Raw genomic sequence first — 18,283 nt, 5'->3', positions numbered from 1 at the left:
ACAGACCCAGATATCCTGGAATGCAAAATCAAGTAGGCCTTAGGAAACATCAGCAAGAAAAGCTGTTGAAAGTAGTGAATATCCAGTTGAGTTATGTGTAATTCTAACAGACGATGCTGTGAAAATGCTTCAATTTGCAGGCAAACTTGGAAAACTCAGCAGTGGCCAAAGAACTGGAAAATATCAGTTCATTCCAATCCCAAAAAAGCTAATGCAAAAGACTGTTTGAACTAATGCACAATAGCACTCAACTCACACAGTCAAAAAATAATGCCTGAATTCTCCAAGGAAGGTTTCAACAAATGAAGAATTTCCAGAGGTTCAAGCTGGATTAGGAAAGGCAGAGCAACCAGAGACTAAATTGCCAACACCCATTGTTTGATTGAAAAAGCAAGACAGTTCCAGAAAAACATCTATTTTTGCTTTAATGACTATGCCATAGTCATTGACTTGTGGAAAATGAAAAACTGGAACATTCTTCAAGAGATGGGAATCCTAGGCCACCTGACCTGCTTCCTGAGAAATCTGTATGCAGGTCAAGGAGCAACAGTACCATGGACTTGGAAAAATAAACTGGTTCCAGAGTTGGGGAAAGTGGTACCTCAAGGCTCTATATTGTCACCAGTTTATTCAAACGCAGACTACATCATGTGAAATGCCAGGCAGGATGAAGCACAAGCTGGAATCAAGTTTGCTGGGAGAATTGTCAATAATCCCATATATGCAGGTGATACCACTCTCATGGCAGAAAGTGAAGAGAAAGTAAAAAGCCTCTTGATGAAAGTGAAAGAGAAGATTTGAATAGGTGGTTTAAAACTGACCATTCAATAAATGAAGATCATGGCATCTGGTCCCACCATTTTATGGCAAATAGATCGGGAAACAGTGGAAACAGTGAGAGGCTTTGTTTCCTTGGGCTCCAAAATCACTGTAGATGATGACTGCAGCGCTGAAATTAAAAGACACTTGCTCCTTGGAAGAAAATCTGTGACAAATATAGACATTATTGAAAATCCACAGAAAATATTTTGCCAACAAATGGCCATCTAGTCAAATCTATGGTGTTTCCAGGAGTCATGTATGGCTGTGAATTTTGGACCATAAAGCTGAGAACTGGAAGAACTGATATTTTTGAACTATAGTATTTAAGAAGACTCATTAGAGTCCAGCACTGCGTGGAGATTAAACCAGTCAATCCTAAAGGAAATTGGTCATGAGTATTCAATGCAAGGACGGATGCTGAAACTGAAAACTCAATATTTTGTACACTTTTGTGAACAACTGACACTGTAAAAGACCCTGATCCTGGACGAGATTGAAGACAGGAGAACTGGATGACAGAGAATAAGATGGTTGGACAGCATCATAATTTTCCAAAGAATAGCAAGAGAGATACTGAATCACCACATGATGGACATGTGTTTGAGCAAGCTCTGGGAGTTTTAGATGACCAGTGAAGACTGGCATGCTGTAGTCCATGGGGTCACAAAGTGTCAGATAAATGAGGGACGGAAATGAAGTGAACTGATTTGTGGTGGGCTGTTTGCATGAAGTGACCCTGGGTCAGCGGGAGTATTGATGCCCATGGCAGCAGTTCAGGCTTAGGGACTAGGGAATAGCCGTCCTGATGAAGACGTCCCATTGCTCATGCCCAAAATCCTGACATGAATTCTTTCCTTTCTTTTTGTATTATCCTTGGTTGTGGATAGCAAAGGAACAATGTGGGTCTGTCTGCACATGAGTGATGGTTCTCACAATCTCCTTGGAGTAGAATATCTGATATTGTCATGGTAATCTTTAAGGAGATATGCACCATGAGACATTCACAGGTACCCTTGATTTGAAGTGGGCAACCATGGATGTTCCCAAATCCAACCTTTAGCCGCATTTCTGGTATGCCAACTTCTCAGGTTAGCAGGGATCTTGAACTATAGGCAGATCTACCACATTCTGATGAGGGAAGCTGAAAGAGAGTGTTGACATTTAACAAGTTAGTGAGTCCTGGCCTGGAATCAAGTCCTCTTGGAGCATTTGGGAGAGGAATGCTGCTTTTTGCACAATGGAGGCATGAGCTGTGGGTCCAGGGAAGGCAGACTCCTCAGGGTGTAATCCGTGTGGGAGCTATGGGCATGAGTGGGCAGAAATAAAGTGTAGTGGTGACAAAAAGGGAGGCCACTGGACCTTTTTGACCTCACATTCAGTGCCTTGTTTCAGCAGAGGTCCTTTGGATCTGCGTGCACCTTCTTCATGATATTGTTTCAGACACAGGCATGTCACATTTTCTTTGCCCTTTTGGAGGTCCAGACATCAGATTGGTCTTTCCCAGCTACACGGAGACAATCTTTAGGGGGGAAATGGAAACAGTTGCAAACAGACTATTACACAGTTGGGAGGAGCAGGATCACCTTGATCAGAAGGTCTTGGGCTTGATTGGGCACTGGGCCTGCCTCAAGAGCCCAGTATCAACTAGGAATGGTTTTGAGAGGTGTAGGCTGAGATTCGTAGTTTCAAGTCAGTGCAGTCCCAATCCACTTGCTATTTCTTGTGTCATTCCTTGAAGGAAAACACGTGAAATGGAATCATGCCAAAATGATTGCCACTGTGAAACAGTCAATGTGATGAGAGAATACATGACATGAGCACCCATCAATCAGCTGTTCACCACGAGCACTTCAAGCCCACTGAACGTCTTTCCAAGTCAGTCCTTCTCACGAGTAAATCCCCAAATTTATAATCTTCCAGAATAAAGTGTGGAGATAGAACAGGACACTAACTTGAATGACAAGTTAGTGAAAGAAAACAACCAGAATATATAGAGGTACTTACCAAAGTCCATTACCCTGGAAAACAAAGCTATGACAATTTGCATATTATCATATGCAAATGTGAAAATTTCCTTTTAGGGTTGTATGTATGTATGTGTGTGTGCCTACCAGCAGAAATGTGCATATGAGCTGTCAGAACTGGCCTGACTGAGAGAAGAAAAATGAATACCGAAAAAATGAACAAACTTATGTAAACTACATTAACTGTGGGAAAGCCAAAGCACTGATGCCAGGGAATCAAGCCCAGGGATGTCATAGAGAAAGGATGACATGCTGCTGGACCCTGGATCACTAAGCAGAAAGGAACGGCAGGAAGAAAATATTCAGGGCCATACAGGGAGATGAAAAGGAGCAAGAAACAGAATGGGCAAGATTACCAAGCTCAGAGATGGGGTATGCACAGCCCCTACAAAGAGTTTTCTGTCCTTCCCCAGTACAGCAGTATTCTTTCTCCCACAGGACCAGGCACATGAGCACATCTTGCCGTTTTCGTAAGGTTTTAGAGACTGACGGCACTATAGCATAAGCAGCTGCTACCTGCAGAGTATGCCGGTTTGAAACATCCTTCTTTAAGGTCTTGGCAGAACGCCTGAGTTATCAGGACTCTGCAAAGCATGGCTTAGGATGATCCTCTAGCTACTCGCAGCCCCACAGCCCTAGGGTGACGGGGTAGGGTGGCATGTCTTCTCACCAGGAAGCAGGATGATAACAGAACCACTTTGAAATGGCCTCTGTACAGGAAATGAACAGACTTCAATTCCTCTGACAATGATGAGTCAGGTCCCTTAGGTGGATGCTGACCATAGCATCTCTTATTTAGAGATGCTTTATCTGTAAATCTCTTTATATCGAGAGAATTTCATCTCTAAAAATGGAGTTCTCTGTATGTCACATCACCTATCCAGTTGCCAAATTGACTACTAGAAATATGGAATTCCTATTTTTCACATAGGCAAATCAGTGTCAATATTCATATCTGAAATATTAATTCTCTACACTTCACGTATGAATATTGCTGAAGATTTTCCCTCATGACATATAGAATTATCTGTATTTCACAGCTGATATGCAGGATGTTTTTTTTCCTACAAGGAATGTGGAGTACTCTCTCTTGAACATGACCATCTGGTTGCGGATTTTCCTACATAAACAATGGCAATCTCTGCGTTTCACTTCTTTACCATGAGGTACCAGGGGACTTGACCAGTTGTAGGAAAATCTTCAGGGATTTCTAGAATTAATAATGAAAAAAACAAAAGATGTCCATTTCATCATACAGTTCTGGAACGTAAAAGCAGGAAGTCAAAGATACATGGAGTAACAGGCATATTTGGCTGTGGTGTTCAAAAAGAGGTGGGGCAAACAACAGCAATGCTTTGGCAAATAGACAGGGTAAAAATGTAAAGAGTGACAGTTTTCTAGGGCTCTAATATGACTGGGAACAGTGATTACAGCCATGAATATAAAAGACACCTTCTCCTGGGAAGAAATGTTCGGAGAAGCCTAGACACAGGTACTGAAATAAGAGACATCTCTTTGCCAACAAAGGTCCACATAGTCAGGACGATGGTTTTACCAGTACACATGTACGGATGTGCTAGTATCACTAGAAAGAAGACTGAGTGCCAAAGAATTGAGGCTTTGCAACTGTGGTGATGAACATGGCTCTTGAGAGAACCTTGGACAGGAAGGAGACCAACCCCCTCAATTCTAAAAGAAACTAACCCTAAATATTCATTGGAAAGGCTGATGCTGATGCTGAAGTTCTAATACTTTGGCTACCTGGTATGAAGAAGTGATTCAGGGGAAAAAAACATGAGGTTCTTCCTTGTCTTTAAAGAAAGAAAAAGAAAATCATTGGCTTGATATGGGTAGATGGAGGGCAGGAGAAGATTGGGGCGACAGAGGGTGAGATGGTTGGACAGCATCACTTGACTCAATGAACATGAGTCTCAGCAAAGTGTTGGAGGCAGTAAAGGATAGGGAGGCCTGGAGTGATACAGTCCACAGTGCTACAAAGAGTTGGACATGACTGAGTGACTGAATGTCAACAACTTTATTTCACATATATCAATCAAGATGATATTTTTGAACCTGGAACTTGGAATTTTCTATATGTCCATAGAAAAATTAGATATTCCTACATGAAATAAGGAATTTTCTCTGTTTCATTAATGAAATCTGCATGCAGAACTTCCCTCTGAAACTATAAGAGTTTCAATATTTCATGCATCAAAATCAGAATAAAAATACACTGACAAGAAATATGGATAGGAAAAATGATGAAATATTTTACATTTCAAATATGAAAATGTGGGGGTACATTTTCTAATACCAGAACACCTGACCTGCCTCTTGAGAAACCTGTATGCAGGTCAGGAAGCAACTGTTAGAACTGGACATGGAACAACAGACTGGTTCTAAATAGGAAAAGGAGTATGTCAAAGTTCTATATTGTCACCCTGCTTATTTAACTTATATGCAGAGTACATCATGAGGAACGCTGGGCTGGAAGAAGCACAAGCTGGAATCAAGATTGCCGGGAGAAATATCAATAACCTCAGATATGCAGATGACACCACCCTTATGGCAGAGAGTGAAGAGGAACTCAAAAGCCTCTTGATGAAAGTGAAAGAGGAGAGTGAAAAGGTTGGCTTGAAGCTCAATATTCAGAAAACAAAGATCATGGCAACTGGTCCCATCACTTCGTGTGAAATAGATGGGAAAACTGTGGAATCAGTGTCAGACTTTATTTTTTGGGGCTCCAAAATTTCTGTAGATGTTGATTGCAGCCATGAAATTAAAAGACACTTACTCCTTGGAAGGAAATTTATGACCAACCTAGATAGCAGAGTAAAAAGCAGAGACATTACTTTGCCAACCAAAGTCTATCTAGTCAAGGCTATGGTTTTTCCAGTGGTCATGTATGGATGTGAGAGTTGGACTACGAAGAAAGCTGATCGCCAAAGAATTGATGCTTTTGAACTGTGGTGTTGGAGAAGATTCTACTGAGTCCCTTGGACTGCAAGGAGATCCAAACAGTCCATTCTAAAGGAGATCAATCCTGAGTGTTCATTGTAGGGACTGATACAAAAGCTGAAATTCCAATACTTTGGCCACCTCATGCGAAGTGTTGACTCACTGGAAAAGACTCTGATGCTGGGAAATATTAGGGGCAGGAGGAGAATGGAACGACAGAGTGTGAGATGGCTGGAAGTTATCATCGACTTGATGGACATGAGTTTGAGTGAACTCTGGGAGTTGGTGATGGACAGGGAGGCCTGGTGTGCTGTGATTCATGAGGTCACAAAGAGTCAGACACGACTGAGCAATCGAACTGAACTGATGGATGCACTATCGATTTTACGTTTCATATATTGAAATCTAGTATTACATGAAAGACGAAATTCTCAGTTTCACATATGAAACTCTACATGCAGATTTTATTCCATGAAATATGAAATTCCATATTTCACATATGAAAATCTGGGGATATCTGTATATCATATGAAAGTATGCACACAGAATATTTGGCATGAAATATGAAAATATTGACATGCAATTATCTTAATGTATTTCAGTTCAGTTAGGTTCAGTTCAGTCTCTCAGTCATGTCCGACTCTTTGCGACACATGAATCACAGCAGGCCAGGCTTCCCTGTCCATCACCACCTCCCAGAGTTCAATCACAAAGTGTAATTATAATGTAATTTTCATATTTCTCATTTGAAAATCAATGTGTGGCTTTCATTCATGAATACAGAATATTGCGGATTTCATATTTGAAAAAAGACATTCATTTTACTATAAGAAATACAGAAACTTCTATCTGATTTGAGAAAATATGATTTTCATGCTGAGCTATAAAATTGTCCATATTCCACAGTAAAGTTCTTCCAACATGAAATATGGAATTCAATATATTTCTCTTTGAAAATATGAGGATAGATTTGCTCATATGAATACATAGCCTCTGTTATTAATATTTGAAAACGTGTGTCAGAATTTTCACACATAAAACTGGAATTGTCTGTGATACAGAAATTAAGATCTGGGACAAGCAATCAAATATAGGATCAACTTATTTGTTGTATCACTGTCTGGTCCCTGATTTCCTTATTGAAATTTACATTTCTCTGGATTGCTCTTATAAAAGTCCTTGTGAAGATTTCACAACATGAAATACGTAATATTTATTTATTTTTTATTTCACTTAATTTAATTAGAGCCTGATTACTTTATATTTAAAAAAAAATACATAAAGCAGTAAAAAAAAGAAATATGTAATCAACTATGTTTCACACCTGAAAATCTGGGTGCCATATTTCTACATGAAAATATGTACATTGCTATAGTGACAATTGGATTTCTAGATTTTGGATTTCCCACATGCACTATGGAAATCTGTATATTTCACATACGAAAAAGTGGATGTATTTTTCCCTGTATGAAATATGGAATCATCCCTATTTCTCATTTGAAAATTTGAGCGAAAGATTTCTCACATGGAATAAGGAATCTCTGTAATTCATTCAGGAAAATATGGGTGCAGATAGTCTCATGTGCATTTTGGAATCCTCTAAATCTCACGTATAAAATCAAGGCACATATTTTACTACATGAAATATAGTATTCTTTATATTTCATATTTCACCATTTAGGTGTAGCTATCTCTAGCTGATATATGGGATTCTCCATATCCCACAATTTAGATCTGCAAGCAGATTTACCTGCGTGCACTATGGAATACTCTATATTTCACATTTGAAATCTGTCCACACATTATCTACATGATATATAACATACACTCTATATCACATAGAAAAATATCTGCTGAAATTTTCCTAGATGAAGACTGAAATTTATGTACATCACATATGAAAAACCATTTCCGCATGAAATGTAGGATTCTGTACATTTCAGACACCAAAATCAGTGCAGGCATAGTCCTACATAAAATATGGAATTCTGTATATTTCACATCTGAAAAAATAATGGTGACAATTTTACTCAATTAAATATCAAACTGTATATGTTACATATGAAAATCTTGATGCTGATTTTAGTATACAATACAGTGAATTTTCTGGCATTTCACAATATAAGCATCCAGATGCGACTTTTCTTACCCGAAACGTGGATTTCTCTATATATCATATATGAAAATCTGGGTGGTAATTTTCTTAGATGAAACATGGCATTAATTATATTTCACATATGAGAAACTTGGCTTTATTTTTCTCTCTTTTTTATACGTTTTATCATATTCTTTATTTTTTATTTTCATTTTTAATTTTAGTTCATTTCAGTCGTTCAGTCATGTCCCACCCTGCGACCCGATGAATCACAGCACACCAGGCCTCCCTGTCCAACACCAATTCCCAGAATTCACACAAACTCACGTCCATCGAGTCGGTGATGCTATCCAGCCATCTCATTCTCTGTCATCCCTGTCTCCTCCTGTCCCCAGTGCCTCCCAACATCAGAGTCTTTTCCAGTGAGTCAACTCATCGCATGAGGTGGCCAAAGTATTGCAGTTTCAGCTTTAGCCTCAGTCCTTCCAATGAACACCCAGGATTGATCTTCTTTAGAATGGACTGGTTGGATCTCCTTGCAGTATAAGAGACTCTCAAAAGTCTTCTCCAGCACCACAGTTCAAAAGCATAAATTCTTCGACAATCAGCTTTCTTCACAGTCCAACTCTCACATCCATACATGACCACTAGTTCCTTTTATATTACTGTATTGATTTTGCCATATAATGACATGAATCTGCCCTGGGTCTACATGTGTTCCCCATTTTGAACCCTGTCATACATGCCTCCCCAAGTCATCCCTCTCGGTCATCCCAGTGCACCACCCCCGAGCATCCTGTATCATGCTATTTTTCTTACCCAAAGTGTAGAGTTCCCTACATATCATATACGAAAATCTGGGTGGTGATTTTCTTAAATGAAATACGGAATTATCTATATTTCACATATGAAAACCTTGGCATTGGTTTTCTTAAGATACAGAGAATCGTTAGGGAATTGAAATCATCTCTATTTTACAGAGAAAATCTGGCCATCACTCTTTCTTCAAGAGATATGGAATTCTTGGTATTTCTCAAAGATATATCAACAGAACCAATTTTCACCCTGAAATACGGAATTCTCTGTATTTCCTGTGTCAAAATCTTGGTTAATCCTCCTTCATGGAAGTAGGGCTTCTCTATATTTCACAGTTGAAGATCAGAAATTAGATTTTCCTGTAAGAAATATGGAAATCTCTATATTTCATAAGAATCGCTGGGTCTTCAGCTACTGAAACACCTGCCTCCCCTATTTGCACTTTGACACTGTTGCTCATGAAAACAGATTCCATGTATTCTATGCTTGTGTTGATCAGAGATGGGCATCTGGCTCACTGTGGCCAGAGTGCTCCTGAGGAAATGCCTTTAGCCTTCATTTGATTGGTTCTTGAAGTGTTTGGAAGGTCAGCGTGTAGAAGCCAGGCCCTTCCCACCAACATACTACACATGGGTGATGACATAAGGATCTGCCTGTGTGCCTCACCTTCCCTTCTGGAAGTGTTGGCAAGTAATCAATTGGTGGGGAGTGACTGAAGCCAGTGGGCCCGCTGTGCCAGTCAGTTGCTTTGATTCCAGGTCCACCTCTTTCACAAACCTGAAACATGGCCAGGGCCACAAGGAGAGGAAGACCAGAAGAAGTCTGGAGTGCCCCTGAGAGCTTTAATCTTCTTACTTGTGAGACTGGTTTTCAGGCCGCATGGGCCATGTGAACTGCTGGCTTGGTGGGGCCATCAGGGACGTTACAGGGAGCGGGGGCAGGGGACACCAGGCAAGGAGGGCACCCTCTTCAGATTGGAGGTGGTGGAGGAAGGCAAAACTTTGCAGGAAGGAGAGATGGCGGGGTTCTGGCAAGACCTCCAACCGCTGGTGGAAGACATGATGGAGGAGGTGAAGCTGCTGTCAGTTGTGGAGGAACAGGAGCTGCTGTCCTTTCAAGAGTGTGAGGAGAACCTAAAGGAGCAGGACCAGGAACACCCAAGACATGAAGCTCCGAGGAATTAGCCCACTCTGCCCCCACTTCGGGTGCTGGAGACATTGGCTTTCCCACCGGTAGAGCTGAGCTGTGGGGGTGAAAATTACCGCAGGGCCTACTTTCCGCTCAGGTCTAAGAACCTTCAGAGGAAAAGGGTCGCTTGTCTGGAAGAAGTGGCATCATCCAGGGCATTCCTGGCTCCTTTGGCAAAGTCATATCCTTACTACCGCTTCTTAGGGTCGGTTGTTCAGGAGGAGAGAAGGAGCAGGAGCAGGAGGAGGAATGTGTGTGAGTGCACAGGGAAACACATGGGGTGGAGGGAAGTGGGGACTGGGAGGAGTGCTGTGCTCCAACGTCAAGTGCCAGCAAAGCCAAGCCAGATCTCCACTGTGTGTGTCTGATCCATGACTCTGGGTGACTCCTTTCGGCCTGCATCTGAATGGAAGTGGTACCCTGGAGCTGGAACTCTGTGTGACTAGAGACAGTGTGCCAGAACATCATTCTCAAAGCCTTATTATTGTAATTGTAGATTATCTGGGAAACCAACAGAGACATTCAGAGTCCAATAACCCATCCTGTTCATTTAGAGCCCCTGTATTTGTCCCAGTTAGTGCAGTGTAAAAGTAGGACATTGTCCACTCACCTAAGGTGGAGCCGAAAGGAGCTACTCTTTTCATCCCTAGTTAGGGCCACACCACTCCAGACATATCCGAATGCCGTATGGTGAAGACAGGGAGAAGGTGAGAGTCCTAGGGATCTCTTGCCAAACACACTAACTCTCTCTCACACACACACGTGTGCACAAACAGAGGATACACAGGCCTGCAGACAAGGCATGCTACAGGGACTACAGACACTGATGTTTTAAGTAGTGACATGCCACTACGCAGCACACACAGACCAGGCAGATCAGAAACCATAAGACACAGAACGTCCCTCAGTGGAAGTAGAGAAGGAACCTGGAGGACCATGGGGAACATAGAACTATGAGCGTATTTGATGGTATGCCAGGGGATGGACATGTCAGTGGCGTGGTCTAGCAAGCAGGAATGCCCACATCCTTTGATGATGCCTGTTTCATCTACTTGCTTTTGTACTTGTACTGGCTCCTTGACCTAAAGCAGTTTATGAAACACCCCCAGATGTATCTCATGATCAGTGACCAAGATAAAGACTTCCTTATGGACATGTTTAATTTGAAGGTGAATGAGGAAGGCTGAAGACAGGTGGAAGAGGGTGCTGGGCAGGGAAGGTGGGAGAAGGGGCGTATCATATTATCTGTGCATGTGCAGCGTGAGTGTTTGGAGAAGAGAAGCAGAACGCTTTGATGCCTTCCTGGCATGCAAGCCGAGGACCCTAGAAGCTTGCACCTTTTCCCTCCTCCTGGTCCTGGCATATGCAGGAACTAGTCCATCCCCAGTCCAACTGCAACCTGATATTTTCCTTTTGTGACAGACCTTACTTCTGGAATGCAGTCATCATGAAGGAGTACTACCATGACATCACTGGTATGATGTGGCTCCCAGTCATTGTGGGTGGGTGGTGGAAAGAGTGGATGCTCCTCCTGTGTGAACCTTCCCTGTCCCACTTGTCCACTCTCAGGGTATAGGGTATATCATTTCACTCCAGTCCACTTTTTCTGGGATTATGGATGGGGAGCTCCTAGCCTCAGTCTGGACACCAGCAGCCTTTACTTCCTCAACTGGTTGTCAAACCACAACTGACCAGGATTGATCAGGATTGCAGAGGTGGTATCCCTCTGGGCCTTCTGCAGAATTGGAGATGGATATTGGAGTTCTTGTCTACACATGAGAGGGTTCGGGGCCTCTTCAGACGTGTTCTGACATTTTTTATGTTGCCAGCAGTAAATCTTCGATGACTGTTGATCGATCCCCTGCAGTACTACCCCTGGGAGGAAAGCCCTACCATAATGGTACCTGAGAGGAAAACAGGTTTTGAGGGAAACAGGAGGTGGTCCCTGAAGTCCCAGACTTGTAGAGTCTGGGACACTCTCCTTTCCCAAATGGGGAAGCTAGGCTCATGCAGGATGGCTGCCGAGCCTGGATTCGGATCATGAAGGTAGATAGTGACAGTCCGAGTTGGGGGTCTTGGGGACTTCCTGTGTCCAAATCTCACTCAAAGTATCTGTAGGTATAACATGTGAATCCTAGGTGATCCTGATGCAGGCAGGGAGAATTAAGCACCTTTGTCAGAATCAGTATTCCCCAGGTCCTGCCAACCTACGGCCTCCTGCCGCTCATTGAGTTTGAGATTACCTTGGCTCTTCTCTGCTGCCCCTCCTCCTGGGAAAGCCTAGCTGTCAGAAGCGGTTCCTCTCTGGTGTACCATTAAATTTTGTTTTGTTCTGTTTTAATTAATTTATTTAAGTGGAGGCTAAATATTTTACAATATTGTAGTGCTTATTTCCATACATTAACGGATATCTGCCACGGGTGCACATGTGTCCCACATCCTGAACCCCCCTCCCACCTTCTTCCCCATTCCACCCACAAGCATTGTCCCAGTGCACCGGTGCAGGGAACCCTGTCTCATGAATCAAACAGAGACTGGAAAGCTGTTTCACATATGGTAATATCCATGTTTCAAAATTATCATCTCCCTCAGAATGCAAAAGTCTGTCCTTTACCTATGAGTCCCTTTTGCTCTCTCACACATAGGGTCATTGTTATCACCTTTCTAAATTCCATTTATAGGCATTACTATACTGTAGTGAAAGGCAGAGACATTACTTTTCCAACCAAGGTCTGTCTAGTCAAGGCTATGGTTTTTCCCATGGTCATGTATGGATGTGAGAGTTGGACTGTGAAGAAAGCTGATCGCCGAAGAACTGATGCTTTTGAACTGTGCTACTGGAGAAGACTCTTGAGACTCCCTTGGACTGCAAGGAAATCCAACCAGTCCATTCTAAAAGAGATCAATCCTGGATATTCATTGGAAGGACTTATGCTAAAGCTGAAACTCCAATACTTTGGCCACCTCATGTGACGAGTTGACGCACTGGAAAAGAGTCTGATGCTGGGAGGGATTGAGGGTAGGAGGAGACGGGGATGACAGAGAATGAGATGGCTGGATGGCATCACCGACTCGATGGACATGGGTTTGAGTGAACGCCGGGAGTTGGTGATGGACAGGGAGGCCGGGCGTGCTGTGGTTCATTGGGTCGCAAATATCTGGACATGACTAAGAGACTGAACTGAACTGAACTAATACTGTAGTGGTGTTTTTCATTCTGACTTACTTCACTGTATAATAGGTTCTGGTTTCATCCACCTCATTAGACCTGATTCAAATGTTTTTAACAGCCAAATAATATTCCATTGTGTATATGTACCAAGTTTCCTTACCCATTCATGTACCGATGGACATCTAGGTTGGTTCCATATCCTAGCTATTGTAAACAGTGCTGCATTGAACATTGGGGTGAACATGTCTCTTTCAATTCTGATTTCCTCGGTGTGTATTATGCCCAGAGGTGGGATTTCTGAGTCATATGGCAGGTTTATTTCCAGGGTTTTAAGGAATCACCACATCATTCTCCATACTGGTTGTACTAGTTTGCATTCCCTCCAACAGTGTAAGAGGGTTCCCCTTTCTCCGTACCCTCTCCAGCATTTATCGTTTGTAGACTTTTTGATAGCAGGCATTGTGACTGGTGTGAGATGGTACCTCATTGTGGTTCAGATTTGCATTTCTCTGGTAATGAGGTATACTCAGTATCTTTTCATGTGTTTTTTAGGTGTCTGTAATGTCTTCTTAGGAGAACAATCTGTTTAGCTCTTTGGCCCACTTTTTGAATGTGTCGTTAATTTTTCTAGAATTGAGCCGAATGTGTTGCATGTATATTTTTAAAGTTAATTCTTTGCCAGTTGTTCAGTTTCCTATATTTTCTCCCATTCAATTTCTTCATTGTGCAAAAGCTTTTAAATTTACTTCATTCCTATTTATTTTTCTTTTATTTGCATTACTTTGGGAGGTTGTTGATAGACTATCCTGCTGTGATTTATATCAGAAAATGTTTGGCCTTCGTGTTCCTCTAGCAGTTTTGGAGTTTCTCGTCTTACATGTAGATCTTTAATACATTCTGTGTTTATTTATTTATTTTTTAATTTATTTTATTGGAGGCAAATTACCTTACAGTAATATATTGGTTGATTTTGCCATACCTTAACACGAATCCGCCTCGGATGTACATGTGTTCCCTTTCTGGAACCCCCCTCCTACCTCCCTCTTCACCATATCCTCCCTCCAGGTCAACCCCGTGCACCAGCCCCAAGCATACTGTATCATGCGTCAAACCTGGACTGGTGATTCATTTCACGTATGATAATATACATGCTACAATGCCGTTCTCCCCAAACATCCCATCTTCACCCTCTCCCACAGAGTCCCAAAGACAGATCTATACATCTGTGTCTCTTTTGCTGTCTCGTATACAGGGTTAAGGTTACCATCTTTCTAAATTCCATATATATGCATTAGTATACTGTATTGATATTTTTCTTTCTGGCTTACTTCACTCTGTATAATAGGCTCCAGTTTCATCCACCTCATTAAAACTGATTCCAATGCATTCTTTTTGATGGCTGAAAAATACTCCATTGTGTATATGTACCAAAGCTTTCTTATCCATTCGTCTGCAGATGGACATCTAGGTTGCTTCCATGTCCTGGCTATTATAAACAGTGCTGCAATGAACATTGGAGTACATGTGTCTCTTTCAATTCTGGTTTCCTCAGTGTGTATGCCCAGGAGTGCGATCGCTATATCATAGGGCAGTTCTACTTCCAGATTTTTAAAGGAATCTCCACACCTTTCTCCATAGTGGCTGTACTAATTTGCATTTCCACCAACAGTGAAAGAGGGTTCCCTTTTCTCCACACCCTCTCCAGCATATATTGCTTGTAGACTTTTGGATAGCAGCCATTCTGACTGGTGTGAAATGGTATCTCATTGTGGTTTTGATGTGCATTTCTCTGATTATAAGGGATGTTGAGCATTTTTTCATATGTTTGTTAGCGATCTTTATGTCTTCTTTGGAGAAAGGATCTGTTTAGTTCTCTGGACCATTTCTTGATTGGGTCATTTATTTTTCTGGAACTGAGCTTCAGGAGCTGCTTGTATATTTTGGAGATTAATCCTTTATCAGTTGCTTCATTTTGATTATTTTCTCCCATTCTGAAGGCTGTCTTTTCACCTTGCTTATAGTTTCCTTTGCTGTGCAGAAGCTTTTGATTTTAATTAGGTCCCATTTGTTTATTTTTACTTTTATTTCCAATATTCTGGGAGGTGGGTCTTGGAGGATCCTGCTGTGATTTATGTCGGAGAGTGTTTTGCCTACGTTCTCCTCTAGGAGTTTTATAGAATCTGGTCTTACATTTAGCTCTCTAAACCATTTTGAGTTTATTTTAGTTTATGGTGTTAGGGAGTGTTCTAGTTTCATTCTTTCACAAGTGGCTGACCACTTTTCCCAGCACCACTTGTTAAAGAGACTGTCTTTTCTCCATTTTATATTCTTGCCTCCTTTGTTGAAGATAAGGTGTCCATAGGTGTGTGGATTTATCTATGGGCTTTCTATTTTGTTCCATTGATCTATATTTCTGTCTTTATGCCAGTACCATACTGTCTTGATGACTGTGGCTTTATAGTAGAGCCTGAAATCCTGCAGGTTAATTCCTCCAGTTCCATTCTTCTTCTTCAAGATTGCTTTGGCTATTCGAGGTTTTTTGTATTTCCATACAAATTGTGAGATTATTTTTTCTAGTTCTGTGAAAAATACCGTTCGTAGCTTGATAAGGATTCCATTGAATGTATAAATTACTTTGGTTAGTGTACTCATTTTCAAAATATTTATTCTTCCAATCCACAAACACGGGTATATTTCTCTATTAGTGTCCTCTTTGATTACTTTCAGTAGTGTTTTATAGTTTTCTATGTACAAGTTTTTTGTTTCCTTAGGTGGATATATTCCTAAGTATTTAATTGTTTTCGTTGCAACAGTGAATGGAATAGTTTTCTTAATTTATCTTTCCATTTTCTCATTATTAGTGTATAGAATTGCAAGGGATTTCAGTGTGTTGATTTTATACCATGCAACTTTACTGTATTCATTGATTAACTCTAGCAGTTTTCTGGTAGAATCTTTAGGGTTTTCTGTGTAGCGGATCATGTCATCAACTAACAGTGAAAGTTTTATTTCTTCTTTTCCAATTTGTATTCTAATTGCCAACATCCGCTGGATCATGGAGAAAGCAAGAGAGTTTCAGAAAAACATCTATTTCTGCTTCATTGACTATGCCAAAGCCTTTGACTGTGTGGATCACAATAAACTGTGGAACATTCTGAAAGAGATGGGAATCCCAGACCACCTGACCTGCCTCTTGAGAAACCTGTATGCAGGTCAGGAAGCAACAGTTAGAACCGGTCATGGAACAACAGACTGGTTCCAAATAGGAAAAGGAGTGCGTCAAGGTTGTATATTGTCACCTTGCTTATTTAACTTATATGCAGAGTACATCATGAGGAACGCTGGGCTGGAAGAAGCACAAGCTGGAATCAAGATTGCTGGGAGAAATATCAATAACCTCAGATATGCAGATGACACCACCCTTATGGCAGAAAGTGAAGAGGAACTCAAAAGCCTCTTGATGAAAGTGAAAGAGGAGAGTGAAAAGGTTGGCTTGAAGCTCAACATTCAGAAAACAAAGATCATGGCATCTGGTCCCATCACTTCATGGGAAATAGATGGAAAAACAGTGGAAACAGTGTCAGACTTTGTTTTTTTGGGCTCCAAAATCACTGCAGATGCTGATTGCAGCCATGAAATTAAAAGACGCTTGCTCCTTGGAAGGAAAGTTATGACCAACCTTGATAGTATATTAAAAAGCAGAGACATTACTTTGCCGACCAAGGTCCGTCTAGTCAAGGCAATGGTTTTTCCCGTGGTCATGTATGGATGTGAGAGTTGGACTGTGAAGAAAGCTGATCGCCGAAGAATCGATGCTTTTGAACTGTGGTGTTGGAGAAGACTCTTGAGAGTCCCTTATACTGCAAGGAGATCCAACCAGTCCATTCTAAAGGAGATCAATCCTGGATGTTCATTGGAGGGACTGATGCTAAAGCTGAAACTTCAATACTTTGGCCACCTCATGAGACGAGTTGACTCACTGGAAAAGACTCTGATGCTGGGAAAGGTTGGGGGCGGGAGGAGAAGGGGACGACGGCGAATGAGATGGCTGGATGGCATCACCGACTCTGTGGACATGAGTTTGAGTGTACTCCGGGAGTTGGTGATGGACAGGGAGGCCTGGCGTGCTGTGATTCATGGGGTCGCGGAGAGTCGGACACGACTGAGCGACTGAACTGAACTGAACTGAACTGATGTCTTTTTCTGCTCTGATTGCTGTAGCCAAAACTTCCAGAACTATGTTGAACAGTAGTGGTGAGAGTGGGCACTCTGTCTTGTTCCTGACTTTCGGGGAAATGCTTTCAGTTTTTCACCATTGAGGATAATGTTTGCTCTGGGTTTGTCATATATAGCTTTTATTATGTTGAGATATGTCCCTTCTATTCCCACAAAAAACAGTTTGTTTTTTGTATTTTCTCAAAGGCTTTCTCTGCATCTATTGAGATAATTATATGTTTTTTATTTTTCAGTTTGTTAATGTGGTGTATTACGTTGATTGATTTTCGGATATTGAAGAATCCTTGCATTCCTGGGATAAAGCCCACTTGGTCATGATGTATGATCTTCTTAATATTTTGTTGTATTCTGATTGCAAGAATTTTGTTAAGGATGTTTGCATCTATGTTCATCAGTGATATTGGCCTGTAGTTTTCTTCTTTGTGGGATCTTTACCAGGTTTTGGAATTAGGGTGATGGTGGCCTCATAGAATGAGTTTGGAAGTTTCCCTTCTTCAGCAATTTTCTGGAAGAGTTTGAGTAGAATATGTGTTAGCTCTTCTCTAATATTTTGGTAGAATTCAGCTGTGAAGCCGTCTGGACCTGGGCTTTTATTTGCTGGAAGTTTTCTGATTACTTCCTCTAGTTCGGTGCTTGTGATGAGTCTCTACAGATTTTCTATTTCTTCCTGGTTCAGTTTTGGCAAGGTGTACATTTCTAGGAATTTGTCCATTTCTTCCAAGTTATTCATTTTATTGCCATATAATTGCTATTAGTATTCTCTAATAATTCTTTGTATTTCTGTGTTGTCGGTTGTGATCTCTCCATTTTCATTTCTAATTTTACTGATTTGGTTCTTCATCCTTTGTTTCTTGATGAGTCTGGCTAGTGGTTTGTCAATTTTATTTACCTTCTCAAAGAACCAGCTTTTGGCTTTGTTGATTTTGGCTATGGTCTCTTTTGTTTCTTTTGCATTTATCTCTGCCCTAAGTT

The sequence above is a fragment of the Moschus berezovskii genome, chromosome Y (assembly GCF_049115385.1).
Source record: "Moschus berezovskii isolate FMDL1 chromosome Y, NW_MosBer_1.0, whole genome shotgun sequence".
In the NCBI taxonomy this organism is placed as follows: Eukaryota; Metazoa; Chordata; class Mammalia; order Artiodactyla; family Moschidae; genus Moschus; species Moschus berezovskii.
This window is presented reverse-complemented; position numbering follows the sequence as displayed.